General features: G+C 35.7%; 1 pseudogene; it reads right to left on the bottom strand.

Annotated features, from left to right (window-relative positions):
• Window positions 1–9,511: 9,511 nt before the first annotated feature.
• LOC136275590 (octapeptide-repeat protein T2-like) lies at window positions 9,512–10,852 on the bottom strand (annotated as a pseudogene).
• Between the last annotated feature and the right edge of the window lie 323 nt (window positions 10,853–11,175).

Below are 11,175 nucleotides of genomic sequence, written 5' to 3'. Positions count from 1 at the left end.
GGCCTACTGTTTACCCTAGTATTAAAATACAGTTAATTTTTATTATCCTTGTACTGTATAGAATTAGAGCCCGTGGGTACAGTTTTAATGATATATTTCAGATCAAATTCGACCATGGTAGGTTTGTATAAACACTGCAGTGAGAAGGATACTGCGGCCTGAAGTACATGATGATGTAGTGTGTTGTACTGTTTGATTAGACATACTTCACTGTAGTGTCCTCAGCTTTTTATCAGGTATAAACGCACCTTATGGAACACAATTGTATGTAATGGATATTGCAGACATATAAATAACGGGGGGGGGGGGGGGGGGGGGTTGATAAGCGCAATTACCGCTGCATGAGCATAGAATTAGAAAGAACTAGATGATACCCCACGCAAGTGCGGGAATTTACACTTTACACATTATTATCATATAATACTTAAAATATGTTGAACCATATTGATATTTTTGTTCATTTTTGTAAATACTTTATCCGATTTTTTCCCTATCCTATTCTTTAAAATTGAAATAAAAAACAAACTGCATTCTTGGATATTTAGAGGAGCGGGCAGGGATGAAAAATCTAAACTGAAATGAATAATATATACATGTACGTGGCCTGTTTGTTACAGCTGACTGAAAAAATAAACTTTTTTATTGTATTTATTACAAATCAGTGAATGGATAGTGTACCTCTCTCTAAATTTGGTTCTTTTGGTCAATTTTCATTATAATTTGTACTACTCTCCCAAATAAGAATTTCAGATATAAGACTGTTTTGAAGAACAACCTGGAAGGGGGCATCCCCATTAAACTTATAGATGTAGAATACAATAATCTGTTCATTAATGTTTACAAATTGATGTCTAAGGTTTACAATCATTCTGTCGTGGTATAAAAAAATCATAAAATTAAAACATGCTTGTTTATGCATTATTATCCATTTGCATGCATATCTTAAACCAAAGTTGTCAGATTCAAAGTATTTGGGCGATAGTTAAATCGCCATACACTTTCCACCATGATGTCAATTAGTCAACCCGTTTCTGGACACTCCGTTCTGGAAAGTTCTTTCCATTATTACTAAAATCGCATTAATTGTTCTATTTTAATTTATTATTTTTTTGTTTTAATAGAAGCCCGATCAAAGGTATCTGCCCGCGATGCATGATGAACTCGTCCTACACTTTTCGTTAATTAGTCAATCCGCGTTCTTGGTAAAACCCCTGTCACACCGGAGCTGCGTCCTCACGGCGATCCCGCTGCGTCCTTAAATAATGTAAAACGCCACGGTTAACGCAGTAGAGTCTCCTACAGAGCCGTAACAACGCAACGGCATCTTCGTCCGTCGACGTGGGATCGCCTTGAACATTTAAAAACGCCATGCGACGGCGCGCACTTTGAACATGCAGAAAGTACGCGCCGTGGCTCTGCGTTCTGATAAACACGCTGTAGAAGCGTAGTGAGGTAGCCGTGACAGCGCCGTAAGGTCTTCAACAGCGCCACAAGAGCTCCGTTGGCGCGCTCAAGGACCGCAGCTAATCGCAGTGTAGACGCAGTGATAAGTCAATTGCGCTTGCACGGAGGCTTTGGGATCTCACTGCGTATCTATCGCGCTCTCACTGCGCATCCACAACGTTTGAACAAGTTGTTTTTCATTTGGCTGCGTTCACACAGCGACCCCAAAGAGCTGTTGCTGCGTTCTCTTGACGTTTCTTCTGCGTTTAAACCGCGCTCCCTCGGCGTTTCTAGTGCGTTGTCATCAAGACCAAGAAAACTCGAAAAATGGCTGTTGTACAATAGCAAGCGATGTAGTAATTATCAAACTGGATGTAGACGACTATGTAAAAAGTAGCATTTGCTAATATTCCAAGACCTATCAATGGACGTAGATGGAATTCATACCATTTGGTTCTGATGTTTTCACATCATTTCTATTTTTTCTAACAACCAATAACGGATCTTTTTGTAGACTTGACTACTAAGAATTTTGTTCTAGTCCTTCACAAATTGTTTAGAAGTGGTTATGTTTCAACTACAATGTACCTTTTCATGAAAACAAAACAATATTTTAATCATGTATTTACTAGTTGTAAATTCTTGTTTGTTTCCCATACAATTGTACAAATTAATATTAACCTACCAAGAAGTAAAAAACGTCTTGAGCACGCAGTCAGCGCGCAGAGCACGCCGTGGACGCACGGTAAAAACTCCTAGCACGTCATGAGCGCTCGGCGGAGACTCGGCGAGAGCGCAGTCAATCGCCGAGTAGAACTCTGTGGAAACGCAGTTACACGCCGTGGGAGCTCCGTAAGAACGCCTCGATCGCCGTCAGGACGCCGTGACATCTCCACTTGTACAATTTTCAAATAAAACGGTATATTTTTTCTTAATTTTCCTTGCGATCCTACTGCGATTCCATTAATTTTACAACGCCGTGGACACGCCATGGGGACGCAGCTTGGTGTGACAGGGCCTTTACCCCGTTATGGAAAGTTCTCAAGCTAATGTATCGCCCACTTAAGAAACAAATTGAATCATTTTCGATGTATTCACTCTTTACGTAATCATTCAATATTATTTCACTGCATGTTTATATTTTGATGCAAACTATCCCTGACTTGGATCCACCAAAGCGTGTCCACCACTTACACTGTCATATTTGCTATTTCGGGCTTGAAAATGAAAGTAGGATTTTGATTGATTTCACAATAACAACTTATCAGTTAAAATTCAATTATACCTTCCGGACGTCACCACGCAAGTGTTGAAATATAAAAGGTGTAATCAAGTACTCTGGTGCAGGCATTTTGTAGTTTATTCACAAAATGCCTTAATTTATAAGTTTAGATGAATGGTAGTTTTACAATGCAAAGGGTACCGAGAAATCCAGAAACGAAAAGATCCTTTTTATCTCAATGAGTACGTTTGATTTGAAATATATAATATCATTTACCTTATAGTTTTTGTGAATTGAGAATTGATTTTTGATTATATTAAAAAACAAAGGACGATAACTCTTCAAGGACGGGCCTAGGTTTAAAAAAAACTGGAAATATTTACATTTGCTTAAGCCCCTTTCACAATTGGCGCACGAGCAGAAGCGACCAAATATTCGTGCGACTGAAAAAATTAGATATGAATCGTTAATTGTTGCCGAAATAACCGCATATGAAAAAAGTATTCGCACGATCTGAGCGAGCATTGTACGATGTAAACGCCTTGAATCTTGCGATATATCTTGCGTCTGTATGCGACTGTTGTACAATGAAAGCAACTTTTGAAAGATAATACGATATGAACGCGCGAGAGACTATGTGATCGGACGATTGAACGTGCACCAATGTGATTGGACGTGCGATTATGCGTTCCATGGTACGAATGATCGTGCGTGTCAGAGGGGGTATATACACCGCCCATGCTCAGTAGACATAGTTGAAAGCGAGAAAAGATACCGCCCAAGAAGATACAGATATGCAGCGGCATTTATTATTATACCTCAGTATGATTATTCTATTATATCTTATTGGTCTAGAAAGTCACGTGACAGGGCGATGTCATAGGAATGAAAAAGCCGATATGAACATACGATGAAGACAAATATGACTAAATCAAAAATATTTAATCATTATAATTCTCTTTATATCTCAGAACCAACTTAACTATCTATGATTTATGAAAGAAAAGTGAGACAGTTTTATGGTAAATTAAACAATCACGACGTTAATGTTGCGACTGTTGAAAAGTCAAACATTATTAGAAATCAACGTATTTTGTGTAATCATATGTTGCTTGGTATAATAAAACGTTTATTGCATTAATGTTCAGGGAATATGAAGATTTATTCCCAAGAAAAAACAAATTTCTCTCGGGCGAAGCCCTCGGGAAATGATTTTTCTTCAGGGAATAAATCTTCATACATGTATTTCCCTCACCATCATGCAATAAATGTATATTGTAAATTTTGTTCTGAAACAGAGATATTTATACAGGGTATACATACTAGTAGCAAAGCATGGCATACATGTATTGAGGCTGATAAGTCGTGCAATGATAGTAAAACGTTGCAAGATTACATGAGACACGTTGAGCAACAGTCTCACGGTCGCAAAACAGACGCATGAACACCAGCGATTTATCTTACGATCTTTATAAATCGTGTATCACTCTTGCGAGTACACACTACGTTGTAAAACTTTCGTACAAATGTTCGTGCGTTGCACTGCGATAATTTGGATAATTTAGTTCGGTCGCGTCTGAATAGTGTGAATAGTGTGCTTGTCTCAAAAATTTCGATCGCAAAGTGGTGTAAAGTGGTCGTGCGCCAATTGTGAAAAGGGCTTAAGTTCTTATGTGCGGCTTTCAAAATATATGAATCTGCTGTGTTTCTTTTTTAGTATAACACATATTCATAAATGGTCTTCATCTTTAAAGTAAACTAACTAAAGTAAACTAAGCTAACTAAAGTTAACTTAAAATAAGATTAAAGCAGCATTTGCGGAGAATAAACACCCTGAAATTGCGGTTCTCTGTAAATCATTGTACCGCTTTTCAAAAATACTCAATGTTACCCAAACCAATCACATCTGAGTAATGTTGTTGACATCAGCCTAGCACCATCGAGAAATGACGAGGTGTTTCCCCATTAAATCAAATCAAGTGTGTCATATCATGATTTCCGGTTTATGGAATCCACTTCCTGTAAGTTCTTGCTCAAGAGCTCGCTTTAAGTATTAATGTTGATGATGCATGAACTGACTTCGCTAAATGTTTTTAACATCTTACGCTAATCCCAGCATATTGATGAAACAGATAAATGTATGAAAAAAGATTCAACTCTGGTCTGTACATTTTTGAAGAATACGTACAATTTAAACTTTTAATAATTACTTTTTTAGTTATAATTAACATTTTAAATTTTACGTTTTTCATAACCATCACCAAAGCCTGATTAAGAGGGCTGGATTGTTGTGGCCATTTCTTGGCCATATTGTTCTCCTAAAAAGAAGAGCTCTGTAAAGGGATTAGCAAAATGTTCAATTTTAACGCTAAATGTAAGGAATTTTTCTGACTAAATAAAAATCTTATTTTGGCAACTTCGTTAACCGACCAGCTTCCTTTTTTGTGAACCATTCTGTATGTTCTGTTTGTAACACGTCCGCCGTGTCAAAGTGTGTTATGAGTGTGTTTGGAACCCGTATTATTATTTTTTTTAGCGTGTATATTTACACTGTTTATAGGGGGGGGGGTGTGAATAGAAGTTGATAAAGGCTATATCTGTCCACTTCTTTATGAAGAAAATAAACGGTGTGGTGATGTAACCGTATACTTATAATAATATATTTTAACAATATAAGATTTCAATCAAGAAAACCGGTGAATCTGGTCCTTTCAATGTTTGACCAATAGATCACAAATATAAAGAAAAGGCTTTGATTATATTTTCCGGCTTTAGCGACATCCTCCCACACGCATATTAATTTTCAAGAAAACCGGTGAATCTGGTCCTTTCAAAGTCTGACCAAGTCAAGAGATCACAAATATAAAGAAAAGGCTTTGATTATATTTTCCGGCTTTAGCGACATCCTCTCACACGCTTATTAATTTTCACACATACACACGCACACTTTTTTTTTTCAAGATAGTGAATCCGATAATTTAAAATGAAAGACCATAACTAAGTTGGTTTTATTGTTTGAATCTGTTCACACGTACATTTAAGGTACATACATGTATCTGATATCAGTATATATTATTGCAATTTTATAGAAGTCACATTTTATCGACTTAATATCGTATATAACTACATGTATATGCTGTACTATGACATAACTATATTCTGTACTATGTATATAATGACATGTTAGCATGTAACAGGAACAATTATTTGAAACAGCTCAAAAGAACTTATTTTAAAAAGTTAGCAAATGAATTTTCCGCAGTTGTTAAAATACTCAGCAGTTGATCGTAAGAGAAAATTTGAAGACTGAAAATATAAAAAGAATACAAGCATAAAAATACTTAAACAAAATATAAGATATTACAGTTACGATCAAAGTTCCATATCAGATAATCAACATACTTTTTCAGAGAAAAAATATCGTGTGTATTTACATATAGTGTATATTTGTATAATGCGGTGTTCATTTTTTTCTCTTATGTTCATTAATTTAACAATTCATGAAGTAACAGCCTAATTCTGGTCAACATTTTCTGAAAACCACGAATAAACTGCGGATTATAAATGAATAAGCAGACGGGATGTGCGCAGTGTGAACTGTCTGATGACCGAAGAGGGGCCCGGCTATAAGTAGGAGATGACGTCACGTGTGACCAACTGCAGCATCTATTGATACATTCTAGTATTGGTTAGTCTGGGCGCGCCCGATCAAGAGGGACTTCACCGTCTATTTGTTGAAGAGAAGCTAAGTGTTGACAATGTTAATCAAAGATTTTCCCCACACGTCACAATGCTCGCCTTTATCATACAGGGGCACGACAATCAGACACTGTATATACACATGTATGTAGTATATTTAATTAAATGTCAAGATTTTTAAAATTTGTAATTTGACGGATAAATAGAATGCTTTAGCGTTGAGAGTGGCCTGGATAAAGCCCAGGAAATAATAAGTCTGTTTATTGCAATGCAGAAGTAAATGATTTTACGTTGCCCAATTTATCTGTTTATGTGCGTTCGATGGTCGTGGTCATTTTAGACTGTATCAATCTACTTATGAAAATTTGATTTTTATGTATTCATTCAAAATACACAAGTAAGCCATTTTACTTGTGTATTTTGAATGATTCAAAATTTCAATGTTAAAATGTCAAGTTACAAGAGAGATACAGAGGAAAGAAGTTGTTATGTAAACAAAGCTTGAGTCTTATATTTGTTTACAAATAATGTAAAGTAAAGATATTAACAATTTCTTTGACAAAATTTTTTGTGACGAACAAGATAAACTGATTCTATGTGCTTATCAATAATTTTAAGAAAGAAACACTCCATAAGTATACTGCATAACGATTTAATTCTCTCTCTCTCTCTCTCTCTCTCTCTCTCTCTCTCTCTCTCTCTCTGTCTCTCTCTCTCTCTCTCTCTCTCTCTCTGTCTCTCTCTCTCTGTCTGTCTCTCTCTCTCTCTCTCTATCTATCTATCTATCTATCTATCTATCTATCTATCTATCTATCTATCTATCTATCTATCTATCTATCTATCTATCTATCGTTGGCCCTTTTTGGTGATTTACGGTGACGTATTGGTCTATACACATGTAATTATAGTCCCTTACAACGCACAGCCCATCTAAACGAATTACAAATGAGATCTAAAGTAGAGGCTTAAATCAACCGATTGATAGAGAAAACTGTAACTCCCTGTCTTAATGGCTGATTTTATCGCGCCTTAGATGAGAGTTGTACCAATAGGTAAATCTTCCTTTTTCGTGTTGCTGTGTATACTATTCAGGAAGCATTGTGCTTTTTGTTGAATGAGCTGCCAAATTATTAGTTCCGGACCATTTGGGGTGGCAATGTTTCTCGCAAATGGGTAGGGTAAGGTATTATTGACGGCCCGTGACCCACTGTTTTGCATTCTTATGTATTCACGTGTTTCTAGTTTTAAAAAAGACCAAGGTTTTGAAAGATAACTAGGAATGAACTAGGTATAAAGTGTCGTGTACATTTGAAGGAAACTCCAAATCTTAAAATACTGACTTCAAAAATAAAAAATAACTGCATAATAAAGCCATTTGTTGAAGAAAAAAAAGAAACAATGGTGATAAGTTTACTAAAACTGAGAATGAATTTGATAAGGTTGTTTTGTACAGGCGAGATATTTTATCGATATATATCGTACAACATTTTTGTGTACAGTATCATCTACTGAGACCTTTACTGAGTATTCATACAAAAACAATCATTTAATGATATCTTGTAGACCGTCTATTACAAATAAAGGTCGAAGAAGGTAGTTATACATTAGTTAATGAAAACAAAAATAAGACAATATGTTTATTATGTGACTTGTATGATGTAGAAAGTGATTTTCTTTTATAAATGAAATGTGATGTTTTCCATGATCTTTAAAATCATTATATATATTAACAATTATGCGGGGGAAAAAACCATGTATTTTGAAGTTAATACAATTTTAAATTGTTCAGAATGACAAAAATGTTTTAATTAGGAAGATTACTATACTTAGCTCCACACAATTTAGATTAGAACCCCTAAACAGATTGTAGCATATACATGTACTCATAGCCGGGTTTTTTGGCGGGACACAAATTTCACTGTAGGAAAGCCAATGACCGTAATATATATAAATTACATTCTCAAAAACTTTGATGTCGTACAACAGCATTATCTTTTTTTTAATTCAAATGATATATAACAGCCATAAGCAAGTTTTCAGTAGCCTACATTCAATTTTTATTCGAAGTTGCACAGATATGCTAACAAATGAAAGAAATATTGAATTAAAAAGTCCTACCGATAAGCTCGGCCGACATGTTTTGATGACCGTATTATATATTACGGTCAATGGTTTTCCTACAGTGAAATTTTGGCGGATTTGAGCCTACAAGGTAAACCATTGATTTTGACGGATTTAATTTTGGTTAATATTTTCCATTCATTATAACTCTACTGTTTGGGTTTTTTTTATTCCGATAGGCAACAAATCTTAAGACTTCATTACAAGGTGGTAAAGTTTGATGTCTTCAACTTTAATCTTCTCAACAGCATTAAATCTTTAAAATAGCACTTAATATATGCATGAAAAAACGTATACATTATCAACAATCAATTTTAATTTAATTGTTTGTAATGAAACCATTAATCAGACATTAATATAAACTTTAGTCGAAAATGGATTACGATATGTTTAAAGTGTATTTCACTGTGTGAATTTATTATATTAATTAATATTAATATTATTATATTATTAAGGTGTCCGGACCCCCTTCCTCCCCCCGACCCCAAACACCCCCCCCCCTTTTAGATCCGCGCATGCATATAATATGTAAAACAAAAAGTTGGCCAGTTTTGTATATATTTATGATTGGTTATATATACGGTATGCATATTTAGTACCAAGTCTATTATAGTGTACTATAATTACCATGCAGTATCTGGTGAGAATTAAATTGACGTAAACGAACCGGAAGTCTAAATCGCTCAGATGATAGTTGAATAATTGTGAATTTGTATAAATTTTTCCGACACATGAATTTTAACACTTTAAGAGGCTGTATTTTTGTGGTCCTTTTTAGGTAAAATGTACGTCTTTTAATGAGGCATGGTCACAGTTTTGGTTCAATTTTATTTTTTCTATTTTTATTGTTTACAATGCTTCAGATATATCTCAAGCCTCTTTCCTATTGATATTTATATTTAACAAATTTGGCTGGTGTTATTTCTATCTTTCTGTCCCTCTCTTTGTGTTTGACTTTTTTCCTTGTTTGTCTCTGTCTTTCCGTCCGTCTCTATCTCTATCTTTCTTTCCGTCTCTTTGACTGTCTTAATGTCCGTCTCTTTGTCTCTGTCTTTTTGTCTGTCTCTTTTTCTCTGTCTTTCTGTCCGTCTCTTTATCTCTATCTTTCTACGCATCTCTCTGTCTGTTTTTTCTGTCCATCTCTTTTTCTCTGTCTTTTTGTCCTTCCCTTTGTCTCTGTGTCTTTGTCTCTGTCTTTCTGTCCGTCTCTATCTCTATCTTTCTCTCCGTCCCTTTGTCTCTGTCTTTTTGTCTGTCCCTTTGTCTCTGTCTCTTTGTCTCTGTCTTTCTGGCCGACTCTTGTTCTCTGTCTCTCTGTCCGCCTTTTTTATCTCTATCTTTCTGTCCGTCTCTTAATCTTTCTTTCTGTCCGACTCTTTGTCTCTGTCTTTTGTCCGTCCCTTTGTCTCTGTCTCTATATCTCTATCTTTCTGTCCGACTTTTTGTCTCTGTCTTATTGTCTTTCTGTTTGTCTCTATCTTTCTGTTGGTCCCTCTGTCTCTGTGTTTTTGTCCGACCCTTTGCCTCTGTCTTTCTGTCCGTCCCTTTGTCTCTGTCTTTGTGTCCGTACCTTTATCTCTGTCTTTTTATCTCCGTCTTTCTTTCCGTCTCTTTGCCTCTGTCTTTTTGTCCGCCCCTTTGTCTCTGTCTTTGTGTCCGTACCTTTATCTCTGTCTTTTTATCTCTATCTTTTTGTCTGTCTATTTGCCTCTGTCTTTCTGTCCGACTCTTTGTCTCTGTCTTTTGTCCGTACCTTTATCTCTGTCTTTTTATCTCTATCTTTTTGTCTGTCTATTTGCCTCTGTCTTTCTGTCCGACCCTTTTTCTCTGTCTTTAAATCCGTACCTTTATCTCTGTCTTTTAATCTCTGTCTTTCTTTCTGTCTCTTTGTCTCGGTCTTTCTGTCCGACCCTTTGTCTATGTCTTTGTGTCCGTACCTTTATCTCTGTCATTTTATCTCTGTCTTTCTGTCCGACTCTTTGTCTTTGTCTTTCTGTCCGCTTTTTATCTCTATCTTTTTGTCTGTCTCTTTGCCTCTGTCTTTTTGTCCATCCCTTTGTCTCGGTCTTTCTGTCCGACTCGTTGTCTCTGTCTATCAGTCCGTCTTTCTGTTCGTCTCTTAGTCTTTTTGTCCAAAGCCTTATGATGTATTTTATAAGAATAGCATCACAATTACTAGTACATCTTTGATTTTGTTTTAATGTTTATATCACTTTTTAACCCCAAATTGACATCTGGAGAATATTGGTAAACTATTTTGTAAACATCATGCAGTTGCATTTGTAAAGTGATCTTGTCTAAAATACAATGGTACCTTACTTACTGGTAGATCAAGTTAATGTTTATCTTGGCAAGAGAGTGACGCATATATAGATTATGTACAGTAAAGTACAGCAGCCTGCTGTTATACAACAGAACAATTATAAATTCAATGTTACCAAAACAATTCGACGCCTTCGACATTTTTTATCATAAATTAATAATAAACGTTAAAAAGCTATGCGAAGGATATGCGGAAACTCTGTATAATTTCAGAGGTAATAGACGCGCACCGCTCTTCTTTCCTAATTCCTGGACGTGATGTGGAGTCAATTCAAGTGCAGTCTGCTTGTTTCGATATTTGCGAATTTTGAAAATACATATTTATTAATTAGATACGTGAAGAAAGTCCGGCAGATTAACAGCCGACA

Source organism: Magallana gigas, chromosome 5, assembly GCF_963853765.1.
Source record: "Magallana gigas chromosome 5, xbMagGiga1.1, whole genome shotgun sequence".
NCBI lineage: Eukaryota > Metazoa > Mollusca > Bivalvia > Ostreida > Ostreidae > Magallana > Magallana gigas.
The sequence above is the reverse complement of the archived record's forward strand: the minus strand, read 5'-3'. Positions and strand labels throughout refer to the sequence as shown.